Source organism: Dendrobium catenatum, unplaced genomic scaffold, assembly GCF_001605985.2.
Source record: "Dendrobium catenatum unplaced genomic scaffold, ASM160598v2 fragScaff_scaffold_981, whole genome shotgun sequence".
NCBI classification, from domain to species: domain Eukaryota; kingdom Viridiplantae; phylum Streptophyta; class Magnoliopsida; order Asparagales; family Orchidaceae; genus Dendrobium; species Dendrobium catenatum.
The window spans coordinates 263,700-281,631 of NW_021319443.1; positions in this window are offsets into that span (position 1 = coordinate 263,700).

A 17,932-nucleotide genomic window follows, 5' to 3' on the forward strand; every position below is an offset into this window, starting at 1 on the left:
AAAGGTTCAACAGCTTTATAATTTTAATGTCATATATGGTAGGACTTTTAATAAATGTAGAAATCTGGCGGTGGCTTGTGGTATCAATCTGGACCTGTTTAGTCCTAACATGGCTGATTCTGGATGAGATTGTTAATATACCTTTAAATCTGAATTACAGTGATCAAATCTTATTTCCTGCTTCTTCTAATGGTAAATTTTAATTGTGGAACATTTGGGAGAATTTTAGAATTTCTGTTGACAAATCACCTATTTTTGCTGCTATTTGGCATAGTACTTTTCTGATCTCTTATTCTAATTTTGTGTGGAAATGTCTTAAAGGTTTTCTGCCTGTTGATGATCTTCTTCAAAAGAAAGGTTTTATTTTAGCTTCTAAATGTTTATGTTGTTCGAATTTGGTGAGCATTGATCATCTCTTCATTAATGGTTTTGTTGCCAATAAGGTGTGATTATATTTCAATAGCATTGCTGATAAGAATTCTACGATTAATCATAGTAGCTTGATTTCTATGTTAGAGAGTTGGTTAAATACTACTAAAGGTCATATTCATAATTTGTTGCCTATTCTTATTTTGTGGTATATTTAGAAAGCTAGAAATGAGGCTAAACATGAAGAGGTTAAGATGGATGCGACCCTTATTATTGCCAATGTAAAAAAGAAAGGTTCAACAGCTTTATATTTTTAATGTCATATATGGTAGGACTTTTAATAAATGTAGAAATCTGGCGGTGGCTTATGGTATCAATCTGAACCTGTTCAGTCCTAACATGGCTGATTCTGTGGTGTATTGGATTAAACCTAAACCTCCAGATGTCAAATTAAATTCTGATGGTGCTCTTGGCATGATAAGAGCTGGTGCATGTGGTATTATATATACGTGATTATATGGGTGATTGCCTGGCTGCTTTTGCTGCTCCTTTGATTTATTCTGAAGTAATTACGGCTAAGCTTAATGCTTTATTCTTGAGCCTGAAGTTATGTCTTAAATTGGGTTTTACTTTTGTTTGGATTGAAGTTGATGCTATGCTTCTTGTCCAAATTATCATTGATGTTGTGCCCGAGAATTCTATTAATTTCTATCTTATCATAAAAATTAAAACTATTTTAAACATCATGAAGTTCGATATTTCACATATTTATCGGGAAGGGAACGTCTGTGCGGATTGGTTAGCTAATAAGGGCTTCTCCCTTAATTGCTATGTAGATTTCGATATTAACAATTTAGATCCGATATTGACGGGTATGATTTTATTGGACAAAGCTGGTATGCCTTATATCAGGAAGGGTTGATTTTCTGTATTTATTTCTTTTTTCCATGTTTTCTATTGGTTTACTAGGGTTGGTTGTGTTAATGGTTGTCTATCTTTTATGGTGGCAGCTTTTTGTTTGTTGGCATTTTATTTCAAATTCTAATTTTTATGTACCTGCTATGAGTGGGGTGCTGGAGCATTGTCCGTCTGAGCAGTTTTTCTCTGTTCCTGGGAGGGAGATCTTTCACACAGTTATGTATGTTTTTTTATGGGAGTATTTTGGGTCCTGCTATGTATTTTTATTTTGATAAATTCCACAGGTGCTGGGTTTGTTTTAATCTGGCCTTTTATAACTGGTCTTTTCGTTTTAATATTATTGCTGGTTGGAAGGTGATGTTTTAGAGTAATGATTTCAGTTTTGCCCTCATCTGCAAGTGCTATGGTTGGCATTAGAAGAATAATTTGGGTGTTATGTTTTCTATGAGTATGGGGTGTACCTATATGGCTAGTACTTTTATCTGGACTGTGCTGAATGTATTTTGAGGTGCTTTTCTGATGATGATAAGTTTGGTTATAACAAGGAGAGTACCGGGTATTTAATTTTTAATTACTACTATATCTCTCTCACTTTTTTTTGGAGAATTTTTTGCAGGTTTCTTAACAAGTATTGTATTTTGAGCTTCAATGACCGCAGGGTAGTCTGGTTCTTTTTACTACATTCCTTTCTGTATTATTATCATCTTTTTGTAGGAGAGCTGTGCTAAATGGTACTATTATGCTTCTCCTTTTTTGGGTGCTGTCTACTCACAGCCCGAGTGATATTGTTGGTTCTTTTTGTAATCATAAGAAAAGGATCAACCGGCTCTTAGGTTTTTTATTTTCCTTTTATCTTGTAGCTCTTTCGAGCATTAGCGAGCTGGAGGAACCTTCTAAGGGCTATGTAACCGACTTTTTTATATTAACGCGTAGGCCCCACAGTGGGTTTTAACAAAAAAAAAATATTTAAGCTATAACATCCTCCTCCGAGAAAGGGCAATTTTAGTATTCAGCTTCAAACCCTAGCGGAATCATCTTTAACTATGAAAGGCCCTGTAGTTTTCCCCTTTTCAAGGGTTTTCACGTAAAAATTATAGTGTCTCATATGAATTTTGAACCTCTCTCACTTATCTATTTGTGTGATAGATCTTCGTACAAAGCTTAAATGCTAAACCATATATCTCTACCACCAGGAATATTCTAAAATGTAATAGTTTAGCACTTTATGTTGTAAATGATTCTTGACTAGGGGGACAAACCTTAGAATATTTTTCATTTTTTTTTGAATTTTTTATTTTTTTGAATTAAAAATAAATAAATTTTACATGGGTGCAAGGGGCGTGCCCCCTCATACATATAGCGCATGTTCCGTGCATCCCATCTATGGCAGGCGACTAATGATGAACGGCTAGCTAGCCGGCTAGTTCAGTCGCCTAATTAGTTTGTTCTCTAATTTTTAGCCTTGATGATCCGATTTAGACTTTTATTGGGCCCCATGATCATTTTTTATGTTCGAGATCTAATTTTGACACTTTCAAAGTCTAATGGAGATTCTATAGTCCATTTTGAACAATTTCAAGAGTTTTGAAAAGAATTTTTTTGGCATTTTGTGTTATATTCATCTTGTTGACTTTGGAATAAATTAAAATAATATTACTTGGTTCACAGGCCCGAGGGGAGATCTGCATTGATCACGTCCAGGGAGCGATCACACCTCATAATTATTCAAAAATTATAATTTTAAATTGCAACAATTTGAATAGCTCCAACACATATTTTCAGACCATGTAGGCCTTTACGTCCAAAAATAAGCGACAAGTAATTTGACTGGAAACCAGGTGGCGGTCTTAGTCCATTTGGTTTTGGGGTGAATTTTTCTATTTTTCTTGATTAGATTGATGGTTGCACTATTGACTATTGTTTCTCTAGATGTAATCTTCTATATGTAGCCATCTTGTGTTCTTGTAGTCTAATGTTCTTATTTTCTATTGGATTTTTCGTTTGAAAAAAAAAGTGGCAACTAATATGATATTATAAAATTATCTTACTCTGGCATGAATTTTGATGAAAATATGACTAAAAAACTTCTAAATTAAATCCTTGACAAAAGTACAAGTGGTAAGTTGAGGATTGAGATCACCAAAAAGTTCTTTACAAGACAATTACAGACTCACCATCCATTAATTAGAATTAACTTTCTTGGCTTGCACTCCTCTCTCCCTCTCTTTAGACTTTCAATAAACTTATTATAAATAGAAAATGGCTAGACCCCTCCCAATAACAGCCTCTTATACAATAAATAAGCTTCCTATTTATAATTATTGCAAATAATTGAACAGGCGCAACGACACTAACTTAGACAATATTGTAGTGTTGTTGAATCGATGTGTCAGTCATCAATCATTGCATTGGTTCACCATTAAAACCCACTCATGGGGCCTACGTGTTAATATTCAAAAAAGGTTACAAAAGTCCTTAGATGGATCCTTCAGCCAGCTAATGCTCAGAAGAGCTACAAATATAAAAGGAAAAGAAAAACCTAAAGGCCAATGGATCCATTTACTACAGATACAAAAAGAACAACCTAAGGACCTCGGGCTGTGAGTCAACAGCACCCAAAAAAGGAAGAACTTAATATGACCGTTCAGCTCGAACTTCCTGCAAAAACACTTAAAATAACAGCATAAAATATTAGAAAACCAAAAATAGATTACCTTGCGATCAATATTGCTAGAACCATAGGGATTCCAAAGATTCCTTGTTACAAATTCTGCCTTGTTGTTAGTGATTTTCATCCGCATTGCCCTACAACCAGCACACGAATCCTGCACAAAACAAGCGCGAAGCTCCAAAAACCTGCAAAGGAAGCCTGCAAGGATACTAGGAAAACAACTAAACATACTATTAAAAGAGTAAAGAAGAAGAAAAGGACAGTAAAAGGGAAGACCCCTCAAGCCGGGACACTTGCCCGAAGACAGAGACCTGTAATAAAAATAAAAATGAGAGAATAACAGGAGGATAAGCCAGCCAAAATCACTCCCAGACCACCCAACAGAGCGCAGCCACAGCCACAGCCCAATCCAGCCAACAGTCAACATCCTCAGCAATAACCACAGAGACAACAACGGCCAAAGACAGGCACCAGAGAAAAGCTTGACAAAAGAAGAACAACCAACCACGAAAGAAACCAGAGAAACAGGGGCAGACAGCACCCCCCTAGAGCCAGATTTCCACATTGACCACACCCACGAAGAACTGGACAGAAAAATCCAGCCAAAAATCAACCCCTCAGTATCAAGCACCCAGCACCAGCAACCAATACCCGAAAAAAACACCCAGACAGAGCCAGCAACGACCAAAGACAGCATCCCCCTAGAGCCAGGAAACCACAGAGACCACACCCACCAAGAACTGGACAGAAGACTCCAGCCAAGAAACAACCCCCACAGCTTTAACAACCCAGAAACAGCAACCTGCACCCGAAAAACCCCCCAGACAGCACGAGCAGAAAAAGGGGGTAAACCCCAAGAAAAAAACCAAAAACTAGATTCCCAGAACATAGGGGACATTGTTTTTATCTAAATTAATCAAGCCTTTGATCTGCACAGAAAGTTCATTAAAGGGAACATCAGAAATAATATATGTCAAAGCTAGTGTCGCATAAAAAGTATATGTTAAATCTTTGAAAAACTTCACAACACAAAATTATAATTTTAAAAAATTTATGAGGTATGAATGTAATATATATGTCAATGTAGATCTCATCTCATGGTCATAAACAAATAAATTTCTTAATTATAATTCATATGTTTTTTTTTTTAATTGACAGATTAATTGAAGGAAATATTACAAAATAAAATTTCTCTATGCTCTTCAAATATTTTTGAATCTAATCATGAAGGCTCTACTGGACTCTAAAAGTGTTAAAATTGAGTTTATAATATCAAAAAATAGTCTTGGGGACCCTAAAATTGCTAGAATAAGTTTATTTGAGTAAAAAATTAGGCTTTGAATGGACCAATTAAGAAGATTAAGTAGGCTAGCCTGCGATGTTTGGCGTGGGCTTCTCTCAAAGGCGACAACTTAGTAGAGGCATCATTTAGCTCCCTAACAAGTGTATTTCTTTTTATATAGATTCTCTCTCTCACTCACTCACTCACTCACTCTCTGGTTCTAGAGTTTTTACTCTCAATTTTTCTCACAAGAGAAGTTTTCTATTATCTTGTTGGACATTACATAATTGTAATAAAAAATTATCCTGGATAGCTGGTGTGTATCCCTTTGTCATGATCTAGTGCTCCTAAATAAAATATAATTAATTAGCTTCCATTGACAAAGCTATGAGTGATTTGATATCATCAATGAGTGATCATTCTTTATCCAAAATTCTAAAGCCAAGATATACCTAACCAAATTTTATGCAAGATGATTATTCTAGGAGATTTTATAGAACATTAAAGGCTAATTAGACGATGTTTACCACAAGTAGTGATTTTTTTTATAACCTTTTATTAAAAATTTCATTTCTCGAATGATCTGGTTGTATTTTCTTTTGGAAGATCCAATCGAGCCCTTTCTCCTTTCTCCACCACTAGGAAATTTTATAATATTTTAGATGGTTTTAAAAGTAGGTTGACACACAAAGGATGAGGTTATTTTATGTGTAATCTAAGATTTATGCAAGTATATATGTTGTGTAAGGTAATAAAGTAGTGAGTAGAGTATTGTTATCATGAGGATAAGAATTACCTTAAGATCACTCCAGAACTGCTCAAATTAATTACTTAATTTATCTTATCAGTAGAGTTATAAAGGTGTTCAATTAAAAGTTTTTCAACTGTCTTAAAATGAAAGTCGTATATCCAAGTCACTCTAACCTATGATATATTAGACATCATGAATGCAAATGACATATCTCCAATATTGGTGTTGTGAATTAGAGCATAAAGTTTTCTCATCTATGTCAACTTTGTTTGAGTTTATAGCTAAGGTTTCTTTCAACTACGACAATTGTATCTCCTTAAGATTCCAAGACTAGTACTCTATCAACCATATGTCTATGCATGGAAAAAATCTCATTTTAAAACTCATAATTATTTTAAAAATACCTCAATTGAGAGTGTAGATCACATTAAATTTAAAGTTTATGCAAGGACTCTACACAAACTATATGAAATATGTTTTTATTTCTTCTCCCATTGTTGTCAAGGTTTGGAGTTATTTTGAGGATTTATTTCATCTTAATTTTTCTAGTCCCCATACGTCTGTTCATAATTTGTTTGATGGTTGGATGGTGAGATCAAAGGGTCACATTCGTAATGTGGTCCCTGCTCTTATTGTTTGGTTTATTTGGTTGGCGAGAAACGATTCTCATTTTAATGGTAACATTATGGATCACCAGTGTATCTTTCACAAAGTTAAGGATAAGGTGAAGGCTCTTTTTTCTACTAATTTACTTTCAATGAAGAATTTTGACAAGGTTTATTATACATTGGAGGGTTTTGGGATTAAGCTGGAGGAGGTTAATTCCTATGCTATGCATAGATATATATACTTATTGGTTTAAACCTCAAGATAATTTTTTTAAGTTGAACATTGATAGCATCCTTGACGGGAATATCTCTTGTGTTGGTGGTGTCATTAGAGATCATAATGGTGCCTTTGTTTTGGGTTTGCTGGTAAAACCAAGGAAAATGAAAAGATTGGTGGCCTTTTAATTGCGGTTCTTCATGGTTTAACCCTGTGTGCTGGTATGGATATTCAGAATATTATTCTGGAACTTAATCTTTATGTTGATTTAATTTCGTTGCTTAAGTTGGATGGATGCAATTGTTTTTTTTTTCTTTGTTTTATATTCGGAGAAATATCAGGGAGATTTTGGATTCTGTTAACTGCCCTTTTGCGTACGTGTCTAATGTGGCTAATACCTGTGCTCAGACTCTGGCCAAGATGGGTTACGTTGTAATTATCCTGATATTACTGATTTCTCTCTTAAGAAGCTGACTGTCCTGATTCAAGGTTTGATTAAATTGGATCAACTTGGGTTGCCTTATGTTAATTGATCCTCCTATTATGTGTGGTGCTTGGTTTCTGTATTGTGGGTTTTTTGTCTCTGCTTAATTTTTTGGGTTTCTCGTATGGTTCAGTGACTTTTGGTGGTTGCAGGTGGAGAGAACTTTGTCTTCTCCTCTGATGGGTTTGTTTGTTTCTGTGATTGTTGATTTTTTATATTGCACTGTTCTAGGAGGGGTGGTCCGTGGGGGTTCTGCCCTTTCTATTTCTGCTCTATTGCCTTGGATATATTGCAGGAGGCTATGCTTTTCAGCTTGTTGGGTTATTCTGGAGCTTTACGGGAGGAATTTTAAACGGCCATATCCTTTTCTGAGATTCTCTATATTTTATATTTGGATTGTTTTTTGTCTTCATTTCTATTTTGTGCCTCTGGTATATTTTTGTGGTTGCAGGAGTGGGTGATAATTTGGAACATTTTGGTTGACTCTTGCTGATGGGAGCTTTTTGGTTGTTTTTTGCATTCTCCCAATTTTTTTGTGCTTATTCTTAAGCACCGTTGAATGTTACTAGGTTGCTTTGTATTGTTTTTTAGGTGAGAAACTCGAACTCTTAGGTTTCTTTTTTATCTTTTTGATTGTAGCTCTTCAAGCGGTAGAGAGATTGAGTTTCCCTTAAGGACCCTGTAATTTTACCCTTATATTAATACGTAGGCCCCTCTGGTGGGTTTCCCAAAAAAAAAAAAATACTGAAAAACTTTGTGCCCCCCCCCCCAAAAAAAAAAAAAAAAAAGCCCAGAGAAAAAATTTAGATATACATAAAAATTAAACTAAACAAAACATAATTTTATAAAACAAAAGTACAAGTGGTAAGTTGTGGATTGAGATCACCAAAAAGCTCTTTACAAGACAATTACAGACTCACCATCCATTAATTAGAATTAACTTTCTTGGCTTACACTCCTCTCTCCCTCTCTTTAGACTTTCAATAAACTTATTATAAATAGAAAATGGCCAGATCCCTCCCAATAGCAGCCTCTTATATAATAAATAAGCTTGCTATTTATAATTAATGCAAATAATTAAACAGGCGCAGCGGCACTAACCTAGATAACAATGCAGCATTGTTGAATCGATGTGTCAGTTCATCAATCATTGCCTCGGTTCACCAGTCCAATAGTTACTAACGATCACCCCTGCAGTATTGTGGCACTTTGGTGATGTGGTGCTTGATCAAGCGTTTTAGTGCTCCTTCTTTGACATCTCAGTGCCTTGCTCTCTATTTGGATCTAGCCCTTTACTACTGTTGTGTTGCATATAATGCTTTGGCGCTAGTGATAAGCATAGCGCTGTAGCTCTATATCTATGGCATGAGGGTGTTCTTCAATCGTAAAGTATTTAAATTCTTTCCTACATAAAAAGAAAAATGTTTATAGCATTTTTATGAAAATAAGTGTAATTTGGATTATACATTTCTTCCTTATCAAATTCTTCCAAACTTTAAAATATTACTTGTCCTCAATTAATTTATATTGCACTTGAATTGAAATCAAAATTACTTTTTTGCTAGAATATGTTTTTTAGAAATTATAAAATTAGTAATCTAAGTGTTTATATAGTAACATAGATTTTTACAAGGGTTATTTAGAGGGTTAAGTTTCTAGTATTTTTTCCTTAAGAAATATGTTATTTTTATACATATTTTAATGTTTTTAAAAATTTTTAAGAAGCTTCTTACATTCTCTAAGTATCCATTTTATGTATCAATACGGAGGGTGTCATGATATGGCACTAGTAAATGGCCTTTAAATTAGCAGTATTAGAACTCAAGGGGTCTTTGGGTCACGACATAAGGGGCATACTTTTATCCTATATATATTTAGGAGAATGAAGTTATAATAGATTTAATATATTATATGCTCTCTTCTTCTCTCTCTCTCTCTCTCTTTTATTCCATGATCATAATCAATTTTATTAAAATCACATATGAGACTAAAATGCAAAGCCTTATGTTTCAACAAAAATGAAGTAAAAAATATTTATGATCATTAAAATTTTTCATGCATGCGCATATATGATGAGTATTGAGTTGATTTGGAAATCCTTTATTAGATCAAACTCAAAGCAAAATGTTTTTAAATATGTCATTACATTAAATGTCTAGGATGTCATCAATATAGGACAATTGCAAAAAGGTTGAGATCTAAGGTTATATCGATAAAGTTGTTCAAAATGATACGTGTTGGGCAACTTTAACACCTCAAAAATTCTCAATTCTAAATGAAAATGTTAATCATAATTGTCCTAAATAGTTAGGATAATAGTAATAATGATGATGATTATGATGATTTAATGATTCCACAAGCCAAAAAGGTGATATATTTAAATAACATGACATAACATTGCAAGATAATTTGGTTCTTCTTTTTTGTCCCATCTTTTGGTCCAATATTTTTACTTATATTTTATTGTACATATTAAATATTTCTAAATTAGAAAATTGGGTAGATAAAATAAAGTACTAAATGGAGTCATTATATATAATGTAACATAAAGTACTAAAATATAGTATATATTATCTTAATATTTTTAAGATCAATTACATTGAATCTCTTAAAATTAAATAATTTATGATGTATTAAGGTGACTCCATTTAGTAATTGATTTCTTTCATTTCATTTTATAAATTTTTAAAAAAATCAATGCACAATAAAATATAAGTAAAAAAGTTTCTTATCTTTAATAGCCAAAGTGGGCAAAAAGGAGAATCTGAGGCTTGTCTTGCGTGAGAAAGAAAAGGAGTGCCGTTGGCTACTATGCTTGGGAAAGAGGGAAAAAAAAAAGGAGAGAAAAGACTCTTCCCTTTTCTAACTTGTGTCATTAAAAATAAAAAATAATATACTAAACGAGCTCAAGTTCAAGTTTGATGAGACTCGGCTCATCGACTAGCAAGCTCTCTCGATTAGAATGATATTTTTAAAAATGTATTATTTCAAACAAAAAAGTTCATGTTTCTTTAATTGCAGCTAAAAAAGTTAAGCAAAATATTAGTTGCATTTAATTCAATACATCAACTGCAATTGAGTAGGTTACATGAGAATATTTGATAAATTTATTGCTTATTTTTTGGAGAATCTACTATATCCTCTTTTGCATTAATTGCAAGATGAATCTTCCATACTATTCATGTTATTGCTCTCCCTAAATATATAATGATCGAGTTCATTTGCCATGCAATTGGACCATAGGAGTGCAAATGCAATTTTGATAGACGAAAATATGAAATTAAAGTATAAAAATTTAATAGACATGTGTTAGAAAATTTATCTTGGACTATGTACAATGACATGAGTAATATTCAAGTTATAAGTTTGGATTGAAACAAGATTTAGGATTAGATATAATAATAAAGAAATACTTTCATAACGAAATATAGAGATATCTCGAAGTACTTCTCCCTCCCTTTCTAGAACCTATATAACCGAGATAACATTTGTTATATTATAAAGTGCAACTTATATGTTCATCTTGCTCATCCACCAAGATGATAAAGATAGCCAAGTCTTCAAAAGATTTCAATCAACCTAAATTATCTCACATCACTATTGACTACATGTAGTATCTAACTATCACGAGGCATAAAAGTATATGTGCAGTTACATGTTGCATCGACCTCAAGAAGACACTATGTTATCTCAAAGGTAAAAACTAGCATGGACTATAATCTTTCCAACAAATTTCATTCTCACATCATATGCAGATTATGATTGGATAAGATAAGAAATTTTATTCTCACATCTTGGGTAGTTAGCACACAATATAAGAAATCAACCACATGATATTATGCCTTCCTAGGCTCCATGGATAGTAAAGAAGCATAAAAATAGTTGCTCGATCCTCCACGAAAATTGAGTATTAGATATTATCCTTTGTCATCATCGATAATATATGACTTAGAAGACTTATACAAGTACTCAAAATACTACTGAATCTCCTACAGCCCTATATTAGGATGATATCTTAGCAATTATGTTCTCTAACAATCTTGTATTTCATATGTACATAAAAGACATTTAGGTGGCTCACAATTACAATTAGGACTGCATTAAAGATGGCACTTCCATAATTCAACATCTTGTAACTAAATATCAAATAGTAGATATATTCACTAAGAAACTATTTATTATAAATTTCATCTACTCAAGTGTAATGCGGAAGAATTATTCATTTATTCTTTAAATAATCAACAACCAGAGCTATCTAATATCATCTATCAATAATAAACAGTACAATATATTCTATAATTTAAAACATCAATGTACACATCTATATTTATTACCAAAAATTATATACACTATTCAGGATCTAAATAATCAAATCATAACTACTCTATCATGAGTATAAAAAAAATAAAAAGAAATAGAACTTGAAGAACCTTGACCAGCCTCACACTCCTGCTCCCCTACCATGACCTGAAATCATTTTACCACATATAATGAGCTTAAAAAGCCCAGCAGGGCACCAAAATCTACAACTAAATTCAAAATAAGGTAAAAGAGCAATATGATATTAACAATCAAATTATAACACTTACATTCATATGATCATTAAATTAGTGCATAAATAGAAAAATTCATTTGCACTAATAGTAGAATCTATAAATAGTAAAATACTACAGGATAAAAGCTCTTAAAATAATAAATTTGTACGAGTGTCAGATCTCTAAAGAAATCATCGTATTCATAATATCAGTTAGTACAAAATCATATAAAGCATTAAATTAAAACATCATTAATGCATGTTGAAATCAAATAAATGTAGTAAAAATATATCAGAATGTATACGTGCTATCCTGCTATTCTATATCACGTGCTCAATATATCACATGCATAATATGAGTATAATGAATCAGTAGTATCAAATAGTACTATTATCTATATCAGTAACAGTAACAATCCAGTGGTAGAAGTAGAAATATAATAATACCAAATTCATATGATAAAAATAAATATGTAAAATAATAAGAACAATGTCTCAAAACATGCATTTAATTAGTCACATTAAACAAGTAAGAAGTATTGGCTATCATGATATTTTTCAACATTGTATTAGTATCAGTAAGTCGTTGGCTCAGTAAATAGAGTCGCCGCTCTTTGCCCATCGGCACAGTAATAATCTCCTTATAACTCCTAATCAACACCAAATGAATTAGTAGATGATAACACCAAATCATAATATTTAAAGGAAAGCCTGTCGGCCCACCATCCTATACAGGTCAATCAGTCTCCAACCAATGGGTCAACTAGTCTTTACATGTCTTTTACACACACAATAGTATCATAGTATTATAACAGTAATTATAATCATGCATCCATAATCATTTTCAATGCATTGCACAAAATAATGCATAATTGAGCTTAATTAAGAAGACGCCAAAATGTAATAACGGTATACAATAAAGAATCATATTAGATAAAAATGCACATTTTTATAAAATTATCAAATTACTAGGGATTGTATAAAATAATATTTTAAGACTTTATTGTATTACACTACTATTTTTAGATGTCAAAATAAATTTTAGAGTAGACAAAAATCACTGTACTTTCAAAATTGCCCAGTAAAAAATCTTAAAAAAAATACTCAAAATGCTCATAATCATTATATTTATAATATATAAAAAGTTACGTCGACGGACAAAAATCACACCACGGCCTCCAAATCTTAACTTCTCTTTTCTCTGTCCTCTCTTTCTCTCACAAAACCTCTCAAATGCTATCTGTTTTGGCCAAATGAAGAAAAAGCAATGTTTTTAATAATTTTGATAGTCGATTAAGATATTTATAATAATATAATATTAATATAAATAATTTAAGCAATTTCTTTTAATAGAAAATTCAAATAAATCATTTTAGGATTCAAAAATTTATTGAAAAATATTCGAAAAATAAATCATAATATTTAAAAAAATATCGTTGAAATCAGATTGCAAAATGGACATCTGATGGTCCCAAAATCCTCACTTTTACCAACATGTACAAATTTTTTAAGGATTTTCACGGTGCCCAAAAATTACAAAAAAATTATGTAAGTAAAATACTACAATCAAAATATGATGGCAAAGACATATTGTGATTTAAAGTTATAATGACTGCAAAAAAATTAGCAAAATTAAAATATGGGATATTACAATCTACCTATCTTAAGAAAATGTCATCCCTGACATTTCCCTTAAGAATTCGGGCATAAAATCAATATAAACTGAATTCGACCAATCAAAACTCAAATCAAATCAAAACTCATCAAAATTCATTCAGTCATGCAGTTCATTCTAAATAATGTCATTCAATTATGCATGTAAACTAATGCACCTCAATCTGCCCAATCTATCTGACACACAATCAAATCCTACATCTATGATAACAATCAATCATTCCAACAACTATCCTCTGAAACTAATTGTGATGCCCTAGAATCTAAGTTGAAAAAATTGTTCATTTATCCTTTAAATAATCAATAACCAAAGCTATCTAATATCATATATCAATAATAAATAGTATAACAGATTATATAATTCAAAACAATAATGTACACATATATATTCATTTTTAAAAATTATATACACTACTCAGAATCTAAACAATAAAATCAGAACTACTCTATCCTGAGCACAAAAAAAATAAAAATAAAAAGAACCTAAAAAACCCTGACTAGCCTCACACTCCTGCTCACCTGCCCTGACCTAAAATCATTTAACCACATATAATGAGCTTAAAAAGCCCAGTAGGTCACCAAAAGCTACAACTGGATTCAAAATATAATAAAAAGAGTAATATGCATGTCAATAGTCAAATTATAGCAGTTACATTCATATGATCACCAAAAATTTTTAGTTGTATTTTCTCAAGCATAATCACCCTATAGAAGTCAAAGGGTAAATTAGGATATGTTATTGGCATCGGGCTAAATTCCTCAAGATTTAAATAATAGTCTGCCATTATTTCATTAAAGACCATACTCATGGTTTTAAAATACTTAGGTGGTTAATTGACCCACTAATCTTGGGTGGGGTAAGTCAAATTTTTGCACTACAATACCTAGTTTTAGGCTAATGTTGTCTAATATCCAATTAAATTTTATGATCTGAGGCAGACTCCAACTTTTAGGAATATAATCTCAACCTTCTAATTAATTGACAACACAAACTAAAGTACTTCCTGATATAAAATTTAAAGCCCAACACATAGGGTAGAACGAGGCATTTTTGAATTATTTTAAAATCATAAATGCCTCCTACTTCTCTTTCTTTGACCTCCAAAAATAAGTGTTCCAATTTGATACAATCCCATTTGAAATTCCTTCCTCACTTCCTTTGTCATCACTCTTTGAAAATCTCAAAATAAAAATTTTTAATCTTTATTTTATTCGAGAGTTTTTGTAGGAAACTTAAATTTTCTATAATATAATTAATAATGAGGGCTTGCACTTGTAGGAGATTTAGAACCTAGATAGATTTTTAAAATTGATTTTCAAAACTCAATTGAACTTCTTTGGGAAAATTAAAATCAATAATGATCATTATCATCATATTCAATCAATCAATAATAAACATTACTTTCTTTTATTAGAAAGGTATATTATTTATTTTTTTACTTTGAATTTGAAGTTAATGTTCTTTTACCAAGACTATCATAATTAAATACTCGAGTGAACATCATTTTGACCTTTCAGGATTATATGCAGTTGTCCCTTAATTTGACTATAATAATTAGGATGAAATTTTCAGTTTGGCTATCTAAACCCATTAGGGAATGATATCTTCACCTCTCGGGATAATATATTATTCATAATGATGTATTTGATCTCAAGAGTAAAATTTTAAAAATTGAATTCTCCAAAAGAAAATTAACTTTCAAAACCTCTTTTTTAAACACCAAATAAAAGATAATAACTCCATTAAGGAAGTGAATGGGAGTTGCTGGAGAGTTGAAACAAAATAAAGGAAATGAGAATGGAGCTCTAGGGGTTGGATGATGATGGAATGAGGAGAGTTTGAGCTTTTGGGATGTCTTAATGTTAGGGTTTGAAATGTAGGGTTATCATGCATTAAGGGCCTTCATCATATGCCTTACACCTATCCCAAGCAATTTGAGAGTTTTGGGAAAGGTTGAGCCAAGTCCTGTCCCCATTGGTGGCTTGGGCATGAGGGGGGCCACACTTGTCCTTTTGAGTTAAACCAAGGGATAAACGTGGTTAAGAGACCTCTGAGGAAGATTTAAGACTTAAGTGGAATCAACTAATTAGCTTGGGATGGTGAAAGGGGTCACGTGTCAAGGGGTTTGATCATTCAAAACTCCAATAATTGCCACGTTGACCATTTGACTAGTCAACTAGCTGAGTTGACTAGTGAGGTGGCTTTAGAGAATGTATATGCCATTTAGTTGCAATAGGGATGGCTAAAGACATATAGATCCAAAGCATAAGTGAACATATGGAGGGTTTGACCAAATGCAAAGTGTTGACTTGGTTAAATTCCATATGGATTGACACTTACTGGATTTAAAAGCATTCAAAACATGAAATGGAATGAAAGTAATGGCTTGATGGGGTTTGGATGGATTTTGATTAAATTTATGGAAAGATTTGATTAAAACATAAGGGTTTGACCAAGTCAAAGTATTGACTACGTCAAATTCATCATAGTTTGACTCATGCTAGGTTTGAGGATTTTTGAGGCATACAATTGAATAATCTTGATGGTTTGAAAGACTTGATTAAGTGCTTAAAGTGATTTGACTCTAATAGGTCAAGCTTGACCATACCTAGGTCCAATTGACCAAGTCAACAATTGACTGGGTTAAAGTGACCAATCAAGTTTGAACCATTAGGAGGGATAGTCAAATTAGTTAGAAGGAACTAAGTGTGGATTTGATGCTTAAATGAGTACAAAGTTTAAAGTCTATTTGATCAACCATGGTTGACTTAATCAACCAGGTCAAAGTAGGAGCTGGATTTGGATTCAACAAGTTTAATTTGATTGATAGAGACCAATGAAGGTGGTCCCATGCACTAGAGGAGTCATTTAGGTTGCAATGACCATTTGGGTCCTTAAGTAGCAATTTGGTCAACCAGGTCAAACCAAAACCTAGGTTTCAATCAAATGCACTTATAATAATGTTTTGGATTCATTGGAGGAGGTTTCAAGGATTTAATCGACTATGCCATGTTGAGTTTTGAGGAAAAGTTCAAATTTACCCTTAAAGGACATTTTGGTCAGTTTGACCATTGGTCAACTATGAGTCAAATTGAACCTAAAAATGTAGTTTATTGGTCAACATGTTACAATAAAGGCTATGGAGTTGGTCAAAGGTTTTGGTGAAGGACCTAATGTCAAATTCCACAGGGTGGAGGGGTTTAATGGCATAAGTTGTACATATTTGATGGTTTTGTAACCTTTTAAAATTAATTCAATTTTTGGGGCTAGAAGTTTCAAATTGAGTTCAAATTTGGAGGGTTGATCCTAGGGACATGCCTGATCAATATGCAATTGAAATATCATGAATCATAGGTCATTTGGCTAGTTTTAAAGGTGACTGAAAAAACACCTTGAAAGAGTTTTCGGACCTGGACCCTTAACCCCATATTTTGGTCTGAAATTCTTAATTTGGAATGGATTTTTGGTTTGATTGATTGAGTTTTGATTATCCATATCAATCACAATCAAATAAATGATTGTAGTTGATTAGATATGATTTGAAGTTTGATTGAGGGTCTAGATTGAAAGTCTTGAATTAAAGGTTGGAGCTGAAGTTTTGACTAAGAGATGGATTGGAATTTGTTTGGGGATTAAATTGAAATGTGATTGGGATCTATATGATTGACTGGTGGACAATTGTTAACCATCAAATCACCAAGTAGGGGGGTAGATAGGTCCTGAAGACCTTATATATAAATGACACTACGGGAAAACACGTGATTACCGTCGGAGTTTTCGTCGGTAAGTACGTCGTTCTTACCAGCGTATTCTGCGACAGAAGTAACAACTTGAATTCTACTGTTAATATCCCCATCAATTTCATCATCAATCTGAATAATAGATCATCCAAGATATCTAAAATATCTACTCTTATTAATGAGTTGATCGCCCAAAGTCGTAGCTTTAGTTTCGGCATAAATTACGACATTTTATCTGCCGGAGTTTCCGACGGATAGATACGCCGCAAATTCCTGCGTATTTAACGCTGGAATGGTCTGTTACTAAATGCCGTTTTTGGCACATTTTTCGCCGGCAATGCGTCAGAGAGTGCGCTGGAAAGGTTTTCGGCGTATTATATACGTCGGAAAGCTTTTTCCTACGCGTGCCAAACCGGCGCATGAAAATCTGACCGAAATGCGCCGGAAACTGAAACTTTCCATCATATTTTCTGTCTTGCCGGCAGTTTTTGCCTGCCGATAATACCGTGTTTTTCTGTAGTGTGAGGTCAACATGTGTATGCTACAAAACACAATTTTCATACTCTGACCAAGAATGCATACAACATCAAAAAATTTTGTTCAATCTCGCCTGCTCCTCTAGGTTATCGCTAGTGGGATGCGATAAACATTCTTTTAATAGAATACTACCCTCCACAATCAAC